The sequence below is a fragment of the Balaenoptera ricei genome, chromosome 9, assembly GCF_028023285.1.
Source record: "Balaenoptera ricei isolate mBalRic1 chromosome 9, mBalRic1.hap2, whole genome shotgun sequence".
In the NCBI taxonomy this organism is placed as follows: Eukaryota; Metazoa; Chordata; class Mammalia; order Artiodactyla; family Balaenopteridae; genus Balaenoptera; species Balaenoptera ricei.
Genome location: NC_082647.1, coordinates 70,039,387 through 70,062,021, shown reverse-complemented (window position 1 = coordinate 70,062,021; position 22,635 = coordinate 70,039,387). Strand labels below are relative to the sequence as shown.

The 22,635-nt window shown below is 36.8% G+C and overlaps 1 long non-coding RNA gene across 5 annotated transcripts in view; it reads left to right on the top strand.

Moving 5' to 3' along the window:
- LOC132371545 (uncharacterized) overlaps positions 1–22,144 on the top strand; it is a 79,731-nt gene extending 57,587 nt beyond the window's left edge. For 3 of the 5 annotated variants that reach the window (XR_009504872.1, XR_009504871.1, XR_009504873.1), the window contains exons 5-7: positions 2,476–2,647; positions 9,960–9,999; positions 10,804–11,114. This is a non-coding gene — a long non-coding RNA (uncharacterized LOC132371545). Of the gene's footprint in view, positions 1–2,475; positions 2,648–9,959; positions 10,000–10,803; positions 11,115–20,911 lie in introns of those variants that run through there. The other 2 variants (XR_009504875.1, XR_009504874.1) reach the window with 2 other exon arrangements.
- Positions 22,145–22,635: the final 491 nt, after the last annotated feature.

The following is a 22,635-nucleotide window of genomic DNA, read 5'->3' as shown; positions in this document are numbered from 1 at the left end:
AAAGAAACCCCATACTCATTAAGCAGTAACTCCCCATACCCCTCGGCAACCATTAATCTATTTTCGAACTCTATGGATTTGCGTATTCTGGACAATTAATAGAAACAGGATCATACAATATGCAACCTTTTGTGTCTGGCTTCTTTTGGTTAGTATAATTTTTAAAATTTATTTATTTAGTTTTGGCTGCGCTGGGTCTTCGTTGCTGCGCGCGGGCTTTCTCTAGTTGCGGCGAGTGGGGGCTACTCTTCGTTGCAGTGCGCGGGCTTCTCACTGTAGTGGCTTCTCTTGTTGCGGAGCACGGGCTCTAGGCGCTCGGGCTTCAGTAGTTGTGGCTCGCAAGCTCTAGAGTGCATGCGGCCTGATTTTACATCTGCGTTCCTAACTACCAGGCTGTGTTGCTTCTTAGCAGTCCTAGAGTTAATAGATGACTTGGGAGACTCAGATTTAGGGCTGACCAAAGTAAACAGCAGTGTGAGATGTGACAGAATTAGTCCTCATTATGTCCCCCAGAAAAAGAAGAAAAATCAGCTGCAAAGTAGTTTTTTATTTTTTTATTTCAGTTTTACTGAGGTACAGTTGACATATAAAATTGTAAAGTGTATTTAAAGTGTACATCGTGATGATATGATATACGTATACACTGTGAAAGGATTCCCTCCATCTAGTTAATACATCCATCACCTCACATATTTACCTTTTTTTGTTTGTTTTTCTTTTGGTGAAAACATTAAAGTTCCACTCCTTTAGCAAATTTCAATTAAACAATGTAGTGTTATCAACTGTAGTCACCATATTTTACATTAGATCCTCATACGTCATATATCCAAAGAAAATAAAAACAGGATATCAAAGAGATATCTGCACCCCCATGCTTATTGCAGCATTATACACAATAGCCAAGATATGGAAACAATCTAAATGTCAGTCAGTGGATGAATGGATAAAGAAGATGTGGGGTATATATATATATATATATATATATATATATATATATATATATATATATATATAATGAAATATTATTCAGCCATGAGAAAGAAGGAAATCATGCTATTTGTGACAAAATGGACGGACCTTTTGGTATTATGCTAAGTGAAATAGCCACACAGAGAAAGACAAATACTGCAAGATATCACATATATGGGGATGTTTAAAAAAGAAAAAAAAACCACATACAGAGAGAGTTGAAAAGGGGTAGCCAAGGGCTGAAGTGTAGGAGAAATGGGAAGAGGTTGGTAAAAGGGTATAAACTTTCGTCTATAAGGTAAATAAAGTCTGAGGATCTAATGTAAAACATGGTGACTGTAGTTAACACTGTAAGGTATAGTTTTGAATACTTAACATAAAAGCATCCTGAATCAACTCTCATGTGCTACTTTCTAAAGAGGAAAGATACTTCATTTTTTAGGAAGTTTCTGGGCATGGATTTTTGCCAAGTTGGTGTAGGTAGTGAATGAAGTAGAAGCCTCACGTCATGAGATGACTTATTTCACATAGCTAATCCTAGAAACCCACATTTCCAACAAAGTGTTACAATCAGAAATCATTTGAGTAAATTATTTGATGAAAGTTTAAGAAAAGTAATTGGGTAAATAAAATCATTATGATGGTGAAACCACAAAAGGAAAAAAAGTCCTCATATATGGATGAATTTTTACACATTGAAAAACTACCTATGTCCCTTGGAAAAATTTGTGATCTAACTTCTTAGCACTCCGTTTTTTGTTTTGTTTTGTTTTGTTTTTTTAACTTTAAGCACTCCATTTTGCTTTGGCTATATACATAAGAACTCAATGATCTCACCATGTACTACTTGGTCTGTATGACAAATTGGTTATCTTATTTATGACTGAATCTCAGTTTATTCTTTGTCTCCAGATACTTTCACACTGCTATGTGTATGAGGGATTGGGGGAAGAAAAGATGCAATTAATTTCAGTTGAACTGATTATTTACCAATGCTTTTAAAAAAAGTCACAGCTGGTTGCATGATTTATTGGCCTATGTAGTCTTTGTGCTTATTGAAATATGAATTGATTAATGTTCTCTGTCTAAACTTTCCTTTTGTTTTAATGGAGTAGTAATAAATAGGAGTTTGGGTCAGTTTGATGTAATCCAAAGTAGAAAACAAAGAACAACTAATGAGTAGCCCTCCTAATTTTTTTAAGGCATTCCCTGGAGTATAGTATTTCCTTTCTAGCTATGCATTCTAGATGACTGTATCTGTTAGCACAGTTGTGTATGTGACACTTGTAATGGCACAGCTAGATTAAAAATGGAGGAAATACATTCAGCCTCTTTCTATTTTTTAGCATTACTGAAAAAAGGCATCTTCAATTAATTATACTTCTTAGTTAATAGAGTTATTTTGTAGATAACACACTTTCAAAGAATTAAAATATAATAAAATATACAGTAGTGCTACTATATAAACTGTATCTTTCTATTATTTTGATATCCACTTTCTGGCAGTAGGACTAGTGTCCTTATGAGAAGAGGAGGAGATTATAGGGATACACGTGCACAGAGGAAAGGCCACGTGAGAACACAGCAAGAAGGCAGCCATCTGTAAGTCAAGCAGAGAGGCCTCAGGAGAAATCAACTCTGCCACCCCCTTGATCCTGGACTTGCAGCCTGCAGAACTGTGAGAATATATTTATGCTATTTAAGTCACCTGTATGTGGCATTTTGTTATGGCAGCCCTAGCAAATTAATATAGTTGGAAACTGTTCTATATTTTTTAAGTTAGTGCTAAAAATAACTCACATCTGTTTTTAGAACTACTAGCATACATGATTGTAAGTGAATGTCAATTGGAGACTTTAAAAAAATTCAGTTTGGATGAAATTAGACACATTTTCATTTCTCTGAGTTTAACATGTTATTTATATTAGAGCAGTAAAGATTTTCACCTTTACAAATAACTTAATTAGAAAACATTTAGAAAACGTAGGACGAAAGAAAAACATAATTTCTTATCCTACTGATGTATTTTGATATATCAACAAAGCCAGTAATAAAGAGTGGAGAAATTAACTCTACACACGTTTATTTAAACTAGAGATTTAAAATTTAGTATATGAATATTGCCATTAAATATACTTCATATGTACATACACACACACACAAACTTTTTGAAAGCTATGTCATCAAATTCTGCATCAATTTAGCATAATTAATGTAACCAATCTGTTGCTGGATAATTAGAATTTCAAATATTCTCAATTACAAATATGACAAATATGATAAATTCTCTATGACAGATACTTTCAAAAATTAACATATATACATATTTTCAGCTGTCCCTCTTCTTCTAAAGCATTCTCTTCTACCTTCCAAAGAGGAAGGAGACTTTGTTTTGGCAATTTCAGGCATGCGGTTTTGCTGTGTTGGTCCAGGAAACAGATGAATTAGAGCAATGTGTAAGTCTAAGAGGCTATGTTAATTCATGTGAGGAAGACACATGCAAGAAAAGAAAAAAGTTGAGTTGAAAAGATGGAGAAAAGAGGTGAGAGAGAAGAAATGGCCAGTGCTCAATTGTAGAAAAAAGTTTTGGAGAGTTTTAATAGAGAATCAGAGACATTGGGAGCAGCTGCCAAACTGTAATGAGGATTTTAGGGAAGATAAACGGGAGAAGATTTTTGGAAGTTCTGTGTAGTATGACTAAAATACCCATTCAAAAGTCCTTTTGAGGAATATTTTCATTTTTAAAATATTTTTGAATATTGGATGATGTTTTCTTTAAAATTTAAAAAACACTGATTAAAAACTACCACTTCATTTGTAATACATAAACAACAGGGATTACATATATATGTGTGTGTGTGTGTGTGTGTGTGTGTGTGTGTGTATATATTTGCAGCTTAATTCTTGAATACACCCATAATTTATAAATAACATGATAAAAACGGTGTGCAAAATTTAAAGGTTTTAATCTATATTTTCAAACTGCTATATAAGAAATTCTATCTTTTTATCCACTGACAGTATTTAAAAGTGCTTGTTTTCTTACTATTTCTTCAACTTTGCCGATTGATAGGTAAACAATGATGTCAAATTATTTCATTTTTATTAAATGCATGTGGATATTTTCTCGTACTACCTCTGTGTCTCTCTCTCGTATTATTACCTTTCTCTCTCTCTCTTTCTCTCTCTCTCTCTCTCCTTCTCTCTCTCTCATATAAATGGCTGGCCTATAAATTTTCTAATTAAAAATTGAATCATATCTCATGAAATGTATAGTTTCTAATATTTATTTTTTAAGATTTATAGCACAGTATTTTCACTTTAAATGAAATGCAAAGCTTATATGTTACATAAAGGAATCTAGTTTCAGGTAATGGTGAGATGTAATGTTTTCTAAAACTACAAAATTTTGTAGTTAGAGCTCTTAGGAAATACTGTTCTTAGTTATCATTCTCAGAATATGGATTATTTCTCTCAAAGGGTTGACTTTCAGATTCAATCTCATTAAGTATAATCTTTTTAAAAAAATCTTTCTTTTAAGAATCTGTCAGAAAACATCTATCTAGCTTTCAGAGAAAATTGATGAGTTAAAACACTCGTTTATATTTTTACTTTTTATCTCCTTTGTAGTTTCAGATATTTTATTCCCTACCTCCTGTTTAAGCCTTAAGCTTCTACCTATGCTCTTGATCCCATTCCCTTTTCTGTTTCTTATTTCAAGTAGTAACATGTATCACTCAATCACTCAAGGCAAAACTTGCTAATCACATTTGACACCAGCTTTTCCTCTACATTTTCCAAGTGAAATCCTATCAATCAATTTTATTTCCTGAATATATTCAACATGTTTATTTTTCCTGTTCACGGCAAATAGTGCTTAGCATAGGCCCTTATTAGCTCATCATGATATTCTTTTTCATAAAATTTTTTAATGCATCTTCCTCATCTAATAAATTCCAAACTCTATAATCTGGTGTATAAAGCCCTCTCTTCCAATCTCTTCTATCTCTCCAGCTCTTGCATTTTGTATTGAGTTATTTGCTGTTCCCTAAAATTCAACATATTGTATGTCTGTCTCTGTTCTTTTCAAAAACTGTTTGTTTCCTTGGAAGTAAGAGTCTGTGTCATTCCTTTTTCTTTGATTTCCTAAATTTTGCTTTTCTTTTAAGAGTTAGTTTACCTGCCTCTTGAGAGCCTATCTGGTATGGGCCAGGTGCTCATCCTTATATGTATTTTTATGATACGTTTCCTTCTTCTTTTAATCTATCTATATCATGATTAGATAGGAGCTCTTGGCTCCTCTTCTACTTCTCTGATGATTAGAAGTAACTTTATGTATAAGACTGTCTTATTTTCCTTTGTGCTCACAATATCTCACCTAATAGCATATATACATATATGCTATTAGGATGGACACACAGACACACACACACACACACACACACACACACACACACTCTCAATACGTAATTTTTGGACTAAACTGAATGCCACATCTTCATTTCTCCTCTATTATGAGAAATATAAGAAGTGAGCTGCTCTATTTTTTTAAAAAAACTTTAAACAAGTTCAGAAAATGTTTACTACTGTTTATTACATTAGAGGAGGGGAAATCGCTAATCCTTGGCCCCAGGTTTATATATTTAGTGTAAAGGGATATAGGTCTTCTTGGTCAGGAAGAAGTTCACATTCAAATCCAGAAACTTCTTTTTATTTTGTTAACTTTAGAGAAAACCTCTATTTTATGAACCATGACCTTCCTTCAAATAACAGCACAGAATTAACCAATAGAGAGGAGACACAAGAAGAAAAAGCTGAAGTATGTAGAAATAGGGATCCAAAAGGGCGATAGACCAAAGTAGGCTTGGAATTCACTGGTCTTGATCAAATGTTTAATAAGCTTACCAGCTTCAGGTAGCAGAGTTGCACTCACCTATGGATTCCACACACACAGCCCTTCCAGTGCTTTATCTTATGGATGGAGGGGACCCTCTGTAAAATATCATGAAATGCAGCAACATAATTTAGATTATGAGAATCTAAACTAATTAAGTTTGCCTTGACAATTCTATACCAAGAGCTCTCCTATACATAATTTTTTCATATCTTACATAGATATATAGACATATACACACAATTATGTTTTTAAATTATTTGTCACAATCTTGTTTTCCCTGACTTAAATTCTTTAAAGCTAGAATGTATAAATTATATTTTTTTAACTCCATGCACATAATACATTGGTTGTGCTCCAGATATCTACCCGATAATTTTTAGTTTCAAAATTAAAAAAATCTTTTTTCCTCAATGAACGTTACTAAGAAGTCAATAACTCATCAGGTAATATACACGAGTTCTCTCCTACCTCACCAAGTTGGGGAAACACCTAAAACTAACTAATGGCACTTTTTCCTCTCATAAATTTGTATAATTTATGGCAGCAGAGGACTGGAGAATTAATGGAAGGGTAAAAAAAAAAAGAATCTTCCCTCTCTTACGTTTGAGAGATTATATGCCTCTGAACCTTAGATTCCTTGCATGCCAGGACTGTGACTTATTAATATTTTATCCTCAGTGCCTGGCACATAGTGAGTGCTTAAGACATGTCTGAATGAGTTAATGGAGGAGAAAAATCTAGGTCCCTGACTGTTAAGCAACATCTCAACAATTTAGTGAATGAACAGAATATGTGTGGGGTAGGAATTCAATCAATCAACACAGGCATGTACAAACCAAATTTCAGATTAGTTAGAACCAGGATCAACTCCCCCCTTTGTGGGTTTAAATTTAGTTAGATCTAAGGGAGTCTCAGATCGCATCTGTTACTTGATTTTGGATCTTGACAAAATGGGACAAAGGAGTGGCATTCAATGATACAATCGAGAAATGGATCTCTTCATTCTATTTTTGGGGTGTAGGTCATTTATCTCCTTGTCTTCTTCCTGTTTTTAAACGTTTGTGGGTAGCGAGGTGAAGCAGAATCAGCACAGTCTCTCAGCGTCATAACCGGACATGGGGTTGACCATTGTAACACCAGCCATAATCACCTACAGGGCACTTTCAGGGCCCTCTGTGCGATGAACAGGACCTGGCAGCGTTGGCTGTTGCACATGGTTGGGGTAAGACACACTTGCACATATGCGGCCACTGTGCTAGGCCTCCAGGCTGAAACAAGGGTTTGGTGTCTTAAGCTGAGGCACATCGTGAATAAATACCCAATACTGACGTTAGTATTATGCCAAAGTCAGGAATCTGTCTGAATAATTGAACATGACATTCATTCTCTAACTACTGAGGCTGAGTGAAGGAAGGTGGAAAAGTATATTTTTGCTTAACTGGGCCCATCACTCTGAAATTTAGCCCCAATCATCCGTCGCACTGAGAGGGGAATGCTGGAATGTTACAAAGCATATTCCCCCAAAATAGAGGAAATGTAGTTCAGAAGCCAGAGAATTCGACTAGTCCCCTCATTTGTTTTTCAAGTTTTGCTCACATTGGCTCGCAAATATATCTACTATGCGTTGCACATGGATATTTTTGTCACCGAATGTTTTACAACAGCTGTGATCCTGATGGGGATTTAGTTAACCAAAGGCCCCTCTGCATGCAAGCGGTCACCAGGCATCTAAGGGGCTGAGGGCTGAAATGACAATAAAGTGAGCAGAACCACGCAGCTGTGGACCAAATGTAGGGTAATAACGAGCAGTTGGCCATTACGGGGTTAACTGCTGGTGTTCTGGTAAGTGTAAAAAAAATGTGGAGGTCCTGCTCAAAAACACAGCCCAAATTCGAATCGTTCCATTGCGTTAGAGTTAAAAATGCTTCTGCTTCCTTTTCAACTGGTGATTATTTTTAGGACACCAATCTTGTTGGAGTGTCTAACACATATATTATAATTATAATTTTTTGATAATTATGTCGTAGTTTTCCAACATGCTTTTAATCTAAATAAGGGATCATTGCAGAATATCAGCTTCTTAGTCTCTGGGGTTTCAGCCACTCGTGCCTGTGCCTTTATAATTTCCAGACTTGTTGCATTTACTCTGGGAAGAATTTTTACCTACATTTGTTGAGTTAAAGAGCCATCCATTCTGTTGTTTTAAACAAATGAAATTGTATCACTGCAATGTCAGTCCAAACATGTGTAATTAACATGGAAAATATGTCTGAGCCATATTGGTCAAGATAGATGACTTCCTTGCATGACTTATAAACAGTTAGAGGCATAAAGCCAGGATGTCAAAACCAAGTTGTATACTGCAAAGGTTTATCTGGGAGGACTTTCAAATTACAAAGGAAAAAAGAAAGACAAAATCAGCCTGCCATGCTTTCTTAACAAGGAGAGCAGCTTTCTGCTATCTGTATAAAAATAAGCCTTCTGTCCTCCTTTCGACATGTGTTACTCACACTGCAAAGGTCAAAACGGACATCTCATTCTTCTGGAAATGTTCATCAAACAATATAATGGTACGTGTCAGGGCTTTCAGATTATTCTGGCTGGAAATGGGCCTCTAATCTCCTTTTAAATTTTATCAGTGACTGTGCACAGAATTCTCTTTGGAATTCTTTGATCAGTGGCCTAGGCTCTGAAAGAAAGAGAACTCTATCCCCTATGTGCTTTTCTGAGTCCTCTGAAAGCTACCAGCTTTGACCTTTTTCTAGGGTTGTTTTCCTAGGTAATGATCCAGTAATACTATTACTTAACAGGTAGTAGAGTTGTAGTCACCTTACCTGCAGATGCTCTTCCGTTCCTTTGCTGGATAAAATGAGCTCATTCGGAGTACACCTGAAGAATCCTTTTCTCTCCTCAAGTATAACCCAATCCTGTTTTTATGTTATCAGTGGCATCAATTAGAAATTAAGTGTGCCAAGAACCTCTGAGAAAATCCCACTTGTGACTGAATCACATCCAAGGAAGTATAGTTACCAAGGCATAAGTTAACTTAGGATAAGAAAAATCCAGTTTGACTATAGCCCTATACAGCAACCTTTCCAGAAGGTGTAATGAATTGTCAGTGTACAGGTTTGTAGACTTACTTATATGGGAAATTCTTCCTCTGAGAAAGGTCCCTTGGTTTCATTCCGGTGGTGCTATATCAACAAGGTTCTTGACCACTTGGTTCATGAAAGCTTGCTGTTCATGAACTAAACTCATGTACATTCTAATAGTAAAGGCCTTAGGATGTATAATTCCTTCTTTAATTATCAAGCAGCTTGAGCTCTGAATGGTGTTTTCATATATGAGAGGGAGGGAGAGTGAAAGCAAAAGAGAGAGAGAAAGTGAGGGAGAAAAAGAGGGAGAGAGAGGTCTAGGAATATTTTGCTCTACTGTTTCAAAAGGGAAAGTTGTCTAAATTGTTCTATCTTGAGGTTACCTGAAGAAGGGTGCTCATAAAATAAGACGGCTTCCTGCTGCAGACGTCAGTTTTACTGTGGATTGCAGGAAAGTTTTACATGGATTTTTGATATCTGTCAAGGAAAGGGAAGTTAATGTTCTGCCGGGCAGGGAAGGTAAACATAAAACACATGGGCTCCTCGGAAACTGAACAAAACGTGGGAGCCCTCACTCATCCTTGGGAATGTGGTAAAGCTATGAAAGCAGAACCATCATCACTCCATCTTTCTTGGCATTAGTCCCATGTCAGCATTCTAGAAAGCCTTCTCTACCCTTCCTTCCATTCCACACCTCTGATAACATCTGATGAGACTGCCAGGATAAAGTTGAATAGCTCATGGAAAAGGGATGCATTCCTTTAAATCTTCACCCTGCTGGGTACCTCAGTATATCGAGGATGGATGCCTCTTTTCTAGGCCCCATCCCTCAATTACAGTAGCTTTGCAGTACTCTTATCTGGATGGATTGAAGACCTAACAGAAGAGTGGGAAAAGTATTAGGCATCCTCAGGAAAGGAAAGCAAAGAACTTATCAAAACAGGACGTAGGGTGCTACCCTGTAGCCCAAAACTCAATTTTATTTTTTTATTTTTTAGTACACAGACTGATGCCATGAAAGCAGCTGCCAACAAATCAGTAAGTATAGTCCAAGGGATTTATTCTTTTTTTAAAAAAGTTGAAGATGTAAGGTAGTAAATTACTGTAAGATATATACTCAGCCAAAGCTAACCTGGGGGGTGTGTTATATAAGTGTGTTGTATACGCATGGGCATATGGTCACATACACATGTATCAAGGAATGGATCTGTCATCCTGAATATATTCAATCTCTTGTGAAATACTGGGCACTGGAAGTTGGAAGCTGTGGCAAACACAGCATATGCTATAAGCATTTCACTTATTAAAGTATCTGACACTTGGCAGGTGCATTCAAGAATGACAACTCTTGGCAAGTTCATCTTAGCCTTGCACACGAATAATAAAGAGAAAGGAATATTTTCAGTCTGGCAGAAATAAGCAACAGGTGCTAAAGGCCTTGTGCTGTAGTTGAACAGGAGGGAGTATATTGAACAGTGTGAAATCAGCAAACATAATTATAACATACTTGTAATGAAAATGATGGCTCCTAATTAATTCTGGTCTAGACTTGTTCAAAGACCCTGGGGCCAGCACACCTTAGGGGAAGGATTATACCCTTTAAAAAAATCAAATGCATAAAATATTTAACAGTGTACCCTTCATAGAGTAAAAGTCCCTTAGGGATTCTAAAATCTAAGGGCTGTTTTTTCTGACGTGGAGCTTTAGTGGTAATCCCATATGTTCAGGGCTGTGGCGCCTCCAGTGTGTCCTTATCTAGAATCTATTTGTCCGCTCTTTAGTGTAAGGAGCTTAATCCAGTATTTTATTCTCATCTCTCATTCATTCTGGTTCTTGAAACAGATTATTTATTGCATCAAGGCTGCTATTCACCACACATGTAAGATCTCTAATGTCAAGAGCAGTTATTCTTGAGTGACTTCTGTTCTAGAAGCTGTCAATGAAGATGGTATAGCCCCACGTTCATACACCATTGTATCCCTACTGTATCTTTTGTGTCTAGTGCTTTGTTTGCAAGATTACTAAGAATGCAATAGGGCAATCTTGACAATTGTAGTAAAACTGACAAAAATATTTAGGCTCTGGAGTAAGATTTGCCAAATTCAGAACTGTTTCTAAATCCTGCATATGTGGTTTTGACTTGATTAGTTCAATTCCCCAAGACTGTTTCTTTTTCCATAAAGTGAAGATAATAAAAGTCTTTACTTCACAGGCTCTTTTGAGAACTGAGTTAAGTAATTCATATATTTACCTTAGTAGAATATCACATTGTGTTTATTTGAATATGTTACCTTCATTTATGTTTTCTAGAGTAAATTCCATTGAAAATAACAGTGGGAACAGGGGTTGGTCAGAAAGATCATATGATATTCACACTTCTCTGGATGCAATTTCTAGGATAAACCTTCTTCCTTTATCATGATCTGGGGCTTTGCTACATAAAGTGTGGTCCATAGACCAGCAGCATTGGCATGGCCTGGGAGCTCATGAAAAATGAAGAATCTTGGGTCCCACCCCAAACTAACTGATTCATAATCTGTATTTTAATGAGATCCCAAGCAATTTGTGTGCACTTTAAAATTTGAAAAGCTCTGGTCTATACAGCTTAGGTCCTTATGTATCCTTTTAGATTTTCCTGATCTTACCCCTAATTTAATCATGTTTATTATTATACCTGTGTATTTTTGTTAGCCCAAATGTTTACTTTTAAAATTTCTGAATTGCTAGACAAGTCTTTCAGAATAAGTGACACTTTATTGATGCACGGTATTTTAATTTTTCTGGTACACGCTCAGACCCCAAAAGCCATATTGATGCTACCTCCCCTTCCTTCTCTCACCCCGAAACACCTTAAAGACTCTCATCATTTGATTCCTAGATTTTGATTTGCCTGTTTCTAGAGAAACTACTAAGACATATTGGGCAGTTCCCTTTTCTGATTTTGAAATTGAAATAACATCTATGTGAGGCTTAGTGAGAGAAATGTAACAAAGGCATGGGTCATTGCATCATTGCTTCATTCCATAAATTACTTTTCTTGTCGGTATTAAATCGTTCATAGATTTAATTCTGCCTTGAAGAAAATGTTTAGTTTTAAAAAAAAATGTTTCGAGACAAATTTTGACCATGCTTAATAGAAGACAAATGCATTCAAATAAATTGAAATTAATTCAAATTAATCATTTAAAAGTTCAGGTAAAGATTTTTTTTTAAATGATTGGTACAAGGTTCTGCTAAATTTACATATTTTTTTCTCTTTTAAATAACACTTTCAAGTTACATATAGTCCTTTAACTTTTTTATGTGTAACACTATTATTATTTCCAATTAATGGGGATATTTTCCATACTGATTTTTTTTTTTCACTTACCATTCGACCACCATCTCATAACAAAGACAGCTTGAGAGTGCGTGTTAACAAAGTCAAACACTACAAATGAACTTCACAGCTCTCTGCACTGCTCATTCTCACCTCATGAATCCGAAAGTGTCTATGAATTTGAAAGATTGCTGCTGGTGGATGATCTCACCTTCCACACTTCCATATTCTCTGGTTACGGTTTTTCTCCTGTAAATGGCTCCCTATACTTGGAGCTGCAGTGCCAAACTTTCTAGACAGGCATAAATTACTGCTGTGTCTCCCTTCCTCTTTTTCTTCATTTATATTTCATACTGTATGACAAACTGAAACATTGAGTAACGGACGGTGCTAAGGGACGGTGACTATTTACTGTGTTTTTTTCGTGCTCTGGGCGTTTTATATGTCTGAAATACCGAACTGTATGATACTAGAGATCAAACAAACAATAGGACTTGAAATTTTTCATTTGTTGCAGGGAAGCTTTGGTTTTATAAAGGCAGCTGCAAATTAGACTTTAACTGCTAACTGAAAGGAATGGTTGCAATATGTTGTCAGGCAAAATATGAAAAATACAGAAAGGTCAAAGTAGTAAAGTATATATCCACTTATGTAGAGCACTGAATCATTCACTGAGCTGACATTCCTGCTGTAAACTCACTCACTTTCATAAAAGATATTTTTCCATTTTAGGAACAAGAAAGATGTCTGTGTCATGCCAGCCCTAATACCTAACATCTTAATGGGAAGGGCAGCAGAGCAAATACCTTTCTTTCTCTTACTTGGTTCATTTTTAATTTATAGGCTTTAAAACTATTTATCAACTAACTTCCTTCCTCTCTTCCTTCCATCCTCTTTTTTCCCAAATAATCTTAAATTTTCTCCTGAGGGGAATACCAGTTTTCTCCTCACTGTTCATGTAGTACGTGCTCCCTACAAATTCTTTATTTTTACCCTAAAGATAGAGGCTGTCTTATTTTCTGAAACAGACTGGATGCCAATTTTTAAAAATTTAAAACAACTAATAGTGGTAAACTCTGTACTTTCTCTCAGAAAATTTTCCCCCAAATTAGGGCTTGACATTATACTGGAACTGAAATGCTCAAGTTAAAAGAAGGAAGGAAATGAATATTTATTGAGGGTCTACTATGTGCCAGAAGTTTTCCCTACATGATTTCTTTTAATGCTCATCACAGCACTGTGTGAGAGCTGTTATTCTTTCTAATTTGCAGTTTAACAACTGCAATTCAGACAGTCAGTAGCTTGCCCAACATCATATAGCTACTAAATCTGTATGACTCCAAAGCGTTCAGTCTTTCCCACTTTATTATATACCAGTGTCCTCTCCCTCAATGTTGCAAATGAGACCCATGAGGAGCAAAGAGACCGGGGGCTTAAATTGGTGTCTGAGTTTGAATTGGATAATAGGTTCCCTGTTCATCCCACTGTGCCATTGGCAATACAAAGATGGGGAAAAAACTTGTGCAGTTGGCCCTAAAATTAAAATTCACATTAAAAAATCTGTAAGAAAATTTACCATGTTCATTTTTTTGAGGGATGGAATCTATTAATATATTTCCTGTCTATTACTGAAAATAAAATCTCATGTGATTCCTCCTCATGTTTCTTTCTATCTCTTTCTCTCTTCAGTGCCATGAGTTGATCAGACCCCAGAGATAACGACTGTTATTTTTAAGGAATTCTGTATGTGGTTGCAGGCAACACAACTTTTTCGTCTCCATGGAACTGGAGCATAGGTCAGATTATGCTGGGCCAAACTCCAAATCTATAGAATGAATTTTCTATTTTCCAACCATTCAGGCAGACTGTCCTCATAAATTTATGCAACTGTTCAAAGAGTGAGCCTTATCTTTTTCCTATTTCTCTCTCTAACTTCTTCCTCCCAACTTCAGAATTGAAGCACAGTAGGGACTCATAGTACAATAAATATTTTTGCATACTTGTTACTCTTTTTTCCTCCCACCAGAGTTTATACAGAACAAGAACTCCACAGATGATAAACAGATACAGATGTTTTCCATGACTCTTACCATATTTACAAATGAAAATATAAGATTTGGTAGGTAAGAGTTAGTTAGACTGGGGGAAAGGATTGAAAAAGTTTCAAGGTTGTGTTAAGACTTCTTATACCCATTGCTTTTGGAGAGTTAATAAAAAACAAAAACAAAAACCACATAGCAAAATCTGACATCACCTGCCTTAGAGGTGTGCAGAAAGTAGGCTATACATCCTCTACACCCAGGCCAGCTTGAACCACTCCCTGTTCCTTAAGTATACCTTGTTCTTTCCCTTCCCTGAGCTTCTTTTTAAGATGTTGCCTCTGATATAACTGTCCTCTCTTCCTCCCCTTCTACCCGTCAAATTTCCACACATCTGTCAACATTGGGTTTAAATGCCACCTGCTTCATGCAGGCCTCCCATGAACTGAGGGTCAGGAAGTCCCTTCTGTGCGTGACTGTAGCAGTTGGAATACAGATCTTTTGTAGCACTTACCACTCACTGTACTAAATTTGGAATATTTTTATATCGTTATATCTTCCTTATAAGGTAAAGAATTGTTTCTGTATATCAAAAAGTATAATCCTCACTCTTTTCTATTTTTGTTCACTTGGCTTCTGGGGCGTCATGCTTTCTCAGTTCTCCTCCTCCCTCATTGGCCATTTCTTCTTGGCCTCTCACTCTTTCCCTCCCTCCTTCCCTCCCTCTCTTTTGGTTTTAGTTCCTCAGTCTGGACTCTTCACGATGTAGTAAAGCTTGGTTTTTTAACTTGATCAATGTCCACTCACTCCCAAGATGATCATATAGAATTTTACAGCTTTAAATATCATCTAAATGCTGATGACTCCCAAATATATGTATCAAGCCTGGATCTCTACCTCAACTCCAGATGGTTATCTCCACCTGCGTGCTGAATCATCTTCACTTGCCTCCTCACATGAAATGTGTCCAAAACAGAAATGGTAATTGCCCCCCCACCCCACCAAAACTTGCTTTACCTTCCCCTCCTTAGTAAATGGCAACCAACATTTTAGAATCATCGATTCATCTCTTTCTCTTAATTCATGCATACAATCTTTCAACAAATCCTGCTGGTTCTATTTTCAAAATATATTCAGAATCTGACTACTTCTCTTCCTCTCATGTCTATGACCCTGATCCAAGCCATAATTATCTCTCAGCCGGGATACTCAGTGGCTTGCTAACTGGTTTCTCTTGTCTCTACACTCACATCCTACCGTGTGTGTGTGTGTGCGTTTGTGTGTCTATTCAAGAGAGCAACCATCCTGATTTAGGTATTATTAAAACTTAGATAATGTCTTCTCTTATTCAACCCCTCCAAAGGCTCCCATCTCGCTCATGGTAAAAACCAAAGTCTTTACAATGGCTTACAAGGCCCTATATAATTTGGCTCCCTGTTACCTCTATGAACTCATCCTGTGCTGCTTCCGGCCCCAGGTGTTCAGTTACGGCATCACTGGCCTCTTTTCTTCAAGTGTTCAGTGTTCCTCCACCTCAAGGCCTTTGTGGCTCCCTCTGTTGGGAAAGATCTTCCCCAACAACCTATATTTTTTTGCACCCTCATTTTTTTATCCATCTTTCTTCATATTTTCCCATTATAATCTTATTTCCCCCAGTACTAAGTTCTCTGGTCATCCAGTTTAAACGTCAACCCACCCCTTTCCTTCTCTGCTTGTTATTGGTGTTTGTTTCTGGTTTTCTTTTTTGTTTTCATAGCCCACCTTTCAGACGGTGCATGAGAGCCTGGCCCAAAGTAGGTGCTCAATGAACGTTTTCAGATTTGTTGACTTTCATAGTGCCTTCCATGCACATAGTAGGTGCTCACTGTTTTTTAATCGACAGTGTGAAGCTCCAAATTATATTTTACACCAGAAAGGGGAATACAGATTTTTATCCATTTCATGAATTTTTCACAGTTAACAAGAATTGAAAGTGGTTGTATATCAGAAACAGGTGTGTTTTATCTGTGTATAGTAAAACACTAAAGTTTCAAAGAGTGGAAAATTTTGGTTGTTCATAGCAGAAGGAACTATGGAACAAACAACAGGTTCATCGAGCCAATAGGCTATGTTAAAAGAATATAGACAGTGCCACATATCTAGGAAAATGCTCATTCCAATGCTCTAAGGGCGCCTTTGATCATGTTTAATTAAAGAAATTATAAAATGCTTTTCACTTAAAGTCTTCCTGACACAACCACAATTTGGCAATTGTTCTCAAGCACAGAAGCCAGAAGAAGATAAAACATGGTGGCCTTCTACTCTAAACCCCATAAATAATTTTATACCCCCAAATAAAACAGTTAACAATAAGACGTTTTTGAGTGAAAGGAAGAGATTTTGTAAGAGCCATTCACACCATAACAGATGTGCTGTCTTGCTTCAGCCCTACTTTATATCTTTCCTTTACCCTTTCCTCTCATTGAGAACCCTATGGCATAAAGTTTCATTTCAAAGATTTAAAATAGGACATGGAATCCTAGGCAGACTTAAGAGCAACTGTACGGAGCAATCTATCGTGGATTTTGTGACTCTTACGCAACATGCATAGTTTCCCTGGGACCAGGATATTTTTGCCCTAAAACTGGCCCAGTTTCCCCTGCACAAGATCATCCTCCTTGCTCAGAAATAATGGTAGAATTGAAATAGATACCACACAAATTGAAAGAGTTAGTCCGTTCTAATCCAATAGAAAACTACTGGCAATTCTCGGAGATCACTGAATTTAGGATCTAGAGATCATCTTCACTTGTCAGAACACTGGACTGCAAAAAGCTCCAGATACAATTTTGAACTACCTAAGCAATTTCCACCACCTTCAGTGTAAGCACCTAGAGGATTTATTGACAAAAGTATGCTGTGCGTGCATTTATTTTTAAGCATTAGATTGGCAAAAATGCCCTGGATACTTGAGCATAGGCTCCTTTGTCTCTTTCTTTTAACCCTGCCAGACCTCCCTGAGATATATGCCACAGAGAAGCCCCCATCCTCCAGTGTCCATGATGAATGATTTGGGAATAGTCCAAACAGTAAGGGAGGGATTTAGCCCAGTTTCCTTGACTTTAGCCCCATTTATTTATGAGAAGGTTGTGAGGAGATTTACAGAGAAAGTATAATATTCCATAGTGTGGCTTTTTATGCAGACCTGTGCTTAGGAATAATCATTGCTGTCACTGCTTTAATGTTGAAGGGGAAAAAAAAAAAAAAAGACTTCTGCAACCCACGTGGTACAAAAAAAGAAAACAAAAAAGCAATAAAGGGAAAACCAGGAGTTGTGTAGTTTGATAGTTTCTTTCTAGCTTCTTATTTTATCATTACACCCTTTGCTCCAAAAACTTTACTTTTCTCTAAATTCCATCAAACTTAATTTCTTCATTTCTCTTCTCTCTTCTCCATTTATGTGTGTCTGTGTGTGTGACAATAATTGTTAATACCCACAGTACTTCATTATTCCTCAGAAAGACCCTCAAGAGTACATGCCAATAACTTGTCCATTGTGTAAATGATGAAACCAAAACTCAGAAAGTGAACCTTTCTGAACCTAATGTTGATAGGGAAAGAAAGCTAATGGTGGAGAGAGCCCAAATTCAAACTTAGATGCCCCTAACTTCAAAGCCTTGTAGTTAATCACTGTGTCTTCTTGCCCCTTATGTAGAGGAGGAACTTCTGCTGTTGGCTTGCTGGCACGGGGGAGGTGTGTGAGCAGGCCTCTCGTATGCCTGGCTCATCGTGCATCCCCTGTGGCCAATGCACTTGCTTCATTGCCTTCCATGCTTGCTCTTTATTGTGAGAACAGAGTCCTTCTGGGTGAGGAAGTCATTCACTTCCACGTTAAGTAATCACGGAGATGTGGGTTTAAACAGAATAGCAGCAGAATGTCGAAGCCTTATTTAAACTAGAGAGCTGTATTCAGTATTTCTCTCGCAGTTTTTCATTTCAACTTTAAGTTGTCAGGAGCAATACAAAAGAAGAAGGAAAAATCAGCGATGCCTGATTTCTTTTTCCTAATATTTTCTTATGGCAATTTCCAAACATAAAGTTTGAAAGTTTTACACGGTAAATACCCATATACTCAGCATCTAGTTTCTATAATTTTGCATGCTTTACTTTTCACCTCTCTATCCACTAATGTCTCTATCCACTAATCTCTCTATCCACTAATCTATCTTATTTATGTGATACATTTTAAAGTTAACTGCAGATATCAGTGCCCTTCATCTCAAAACAGTATGAATATCATCAACCAGGGTTCAATATTTATTGACTCTTTTTTGTTAAGGTAAATTTTATGTAAGGCGAAATGCACAAATCTGGTGCATCATTTGATGATTTTTGATGTGTATCTACATCCACGTAACTAAAACCTCTTTCAAAGTATAGAATATCACTATGCCAAATCCAACATAATCCTCATCTCCCAGCCCCCTGCTCACAGAGACAATCAATGTCCCAGTTTTTACATCATGGATTACTTTTAGCCATTTTGGTCTTCATAGTCATTCAAACAAATCACATAGTAACTACTCATTTGTGTAAGATTTCTTTTACTTAGCATTATGTTTTTGAGATTTATCCATGGGGTTGTAGTGATATGTTCCTCTTTATTTCTGAGTAATATCCCAGTGTATGAAAATATCACAGTTTGTTTATCCATTCTTCTGCTGATGAAAACTTGATCTAGTTTTTCAGTTTAGGCTTTTAGCAAATATTCTTGTGCAAGTCTTTCTGGTGTACACGTTTTCATTTTTCTTAGGTAAATACCTAAGAGTAGAATTGCTGGATTGCGAGGTAGGCATTTGTTTAGTTTTATATAGGAACTGCCAGATCTTTTCCCAAGGTAGTTGCATGGTATTACATTCTCATCAACAATGTATGAATATTCTGTTGGCTCCACAAGCTCACCAACATTTGACATTTTCTGTCTTTTAACGTTTAGATTTTCTGGTGATTATATAGTGGTATCTCATTGTGATTTTAATTTGCATTTTCCTGATGAGTCATGACATTGAACACTTTATTATCTTCCTTGGTAAACCGTCCGGTATTTTTGTGTATTTTTAAAAATTGGACTGTTGTTTTCCTTGCCTGATTTTGAAAACTGAGCAATATTGAATACAAGTGAAATCACTGTGTCATTTAATTAGTTGTCTGAAAACTCAGTCTTAAGAACCATCCAAATTGTACGAGCAATTATAGATAAATCAGGTAAAGGACTATTAGGTGTGGTCTACAATTATGAAGAAGAAAAAAGATAAGATTTTTTTACTGTAGTTACTCCAGGGCTGATGTGGGCCTATCCTGTCTGCAACAGAACATGACAGAACAAATTAGCCTGAGACTTGTCAGGCTATCTTTAGCTTTCTATTTAACTCTCAGAAACTGTAAGATAATCATCCAGTTTGGTTAATGCTTCTCTGAACCTGTCCTTCAAACCTGCCACTCTTTCTCCACCATTCATTATTTCCTTGTAAAACTCAAGTGGCCATCTCACATTATTTAATAATTCTATAAGACATATGGCCAACTGCTAAACTTAACAATGGAGGATCAACTTAAGAAGGAGCAGAGGAGTGATAAATGCGTTCCCCTTATTGTCATAAAGTTGGAAAATTATGACCATATGCATGGACTGAGCCAAAAGGGCAGAGAATTCCCTTTGTCTCCTTATTATTCACCCATTGTGCTGTTTTAAGTTCCTTTAGTGGCCAAAGTGTGACAGAAGCAATACATCAGGTTTTTGCTGTAAAATGTTATCTAAAGGCAAAAAGTGGGCCTGTAGGACAGATAGAATTCTACACTGAGCCATGGGATTTATGATAAAACTCTATAACCAAATAAAAAATATCTGTGACTACATTTATGTGAAGCAATGGTGCCATTCTTTGGCTGGTTTAGGTAATCACAGGTGCACATTCTTAGTCATACTAGAGATATATCCCAGTAGACATTTGGGAATCTGTTTTGAATTTAAAGTGGAAGTTCCGAGACAGATTTGGCAATTCTTTTCAAATTCTCTTTTTTCAGAGAAAAATACACATTGTGGAAAAACACTGGAAAAATATAGATGGTGATTCAAAAATAGTGTGCTGTATGTATATATATACAGAAACATACTCTTTTGATTTTGACAGATTAATTTTCTGTGACACCTCTGGATATGCTTTGGGCCCATGTGAAGAGAAATATTTAAATAAATATATTCCATGACTATGAAACAGGAGTTTAGCAATGAGCACAAACTGCAAACAAAGCAAAGATGGAAAATCAGAGGGACCCAAATTCCAACTCAATATTGGACGCGTTACACTCTGATAAAATGGTTGCGATAGTATTTTTAAATATTCAAATTGGTTTCCTGAGGAACATTAGCTATCAGTGTTTCAAAAAGAAATATTAAGGTGTTTTAATCAAAATTAATAGTAATCTTTCTTTCCTCATTACTGTAATTAATACGCCTGCTTCTCTGTCACTATAAATTTAATTTTATCACCTAAGGCAGGCTGTGAACTTGTGCTGTCTCAATTTTTTTTTTTTTTTCATTTCCACAGGGTAGGAAAGAAAGGATTTGGAGCATTTCTGTATCTTTTTTTTTTTTTTTCAGAAAGAGGCCAGAACATGCCATATTGTAAATATTAGCCAAAAATATATGCTAATGAGAAAAATTCAACAATCCTCATGGGAAGCCAGTCGTTTCTTCTTTCTCCTTGCTTCCACTTCTTTCCCATTTCCCTGTGGCCTGCTGGGAATGAGTGTATCAAAGAGCTTACACTTCTGTTGGAGTATGACTGGGCCTATATGGTCTAAAGTCTAGTGTGCATGTAGAGAGGCAGCTTCCTGGTTCAGTGACCGTTCTGTAAAATAGGATTTTCCTGTACATGGCCTCTTGCTGTAAATCTGAGTTGCAGATTTACGGCAAGATATTCCCTCTGTCCTGGAAGATCCAGGTAGGGCCTGGGGTGCCTGGCATCCTGGTTCAGTAGCCTCTTGCTATAAGCAACGTTGAAATGATGCATAGATAATGACCCCCAAACACTGGGTTGCCAGAAAGGCCAAGTGATACCTTCAGCTATCTGACAATCTGAATAGTCTTTCTCAACTCAACAGCAAAAATACAAACAGCCCAATCGAAAAATGGGCAGAAGATCTTGAAAGACATTTCTCCAAGGAAGACATACAGATGGCCAGTAGGCACATGAAAAGATGCTCAACATCACTAATTATTAGAGAAATGCAAATCAAAACTACAGTGAGGTACCACCTCACACCAGTCAGAATGGCCATCATTAAAAATTCTGCGAATAACAAATGCTGGAGAGGGTGTGGAGAAAAGGGAACACTCCTATACTGTCGGTGGGGATGTAAATTGGTGCAGCCACTATGGAGAACAGTATGGAGGCTCCTTAAAAAACTAAAACTAGAACTACCATATGATCCAGCAATCCCATTCCTGGGCATATATCTGGAGAAAACCACACTTCGAAAGGATGCATGCACCCCGATGTTCATTGCAGCACTATTCAAGATAGCCAAAACATGGAAGCAACTGAAATGTCCATCGACCGAGGAATGGATAAAGAAGATGTGGTACATATATACAATGGAATACTACTCAGCCATAAAAAAGAAAATAAGGCCATTTGCAGCAACATGGATGCAACTAGAGATGATCATCCTACCTGAATAACTCAGAAAGAGAAAGACAAATACCAGATGATATCACTTATATATGGAATCTAAAATATGGCACAAATGAACCTATCTAAAACACAGAAACAGATTCATGGACACACAGAACAGACTTCTGGTTGCCAAGGAGGGGGAGGTTGGGGGAGGGATAGAGTGGGGGGCTGGGGTTAGCAGATGTAAGCTATCATTTATAGAATGGATAAACAACAAGGTCCTACTGTATAGCCCAGGGAACTATATTCAATATCCTATGATAAACCATAATGGAAAATTTTTTTTAATAAAAAGAATGTATAATATATATATATAATTGAATCACTTTGCTGTACAGCAGAAATTAACATTACAAATCAACTATACTTCAATAAAAAATATTTAAAAATGAAGTCTTTCTCCATGGCTAAGGGGTGTTTTGTACATCAGCGGTCCCCAACCTTTTTGGCACCAGGGGACCAGTTTCGTGGAAGACAGTGTTTCCACAGATGGGGGGGACGATTCAGGCAGTAATGCGAGCGACGGGAAGCAGCAGATGAAGCTTTGATCGCTCGCCCGCCGCTCATCTCCTACTGTGCGGCCTGGTTCCTAACAGTC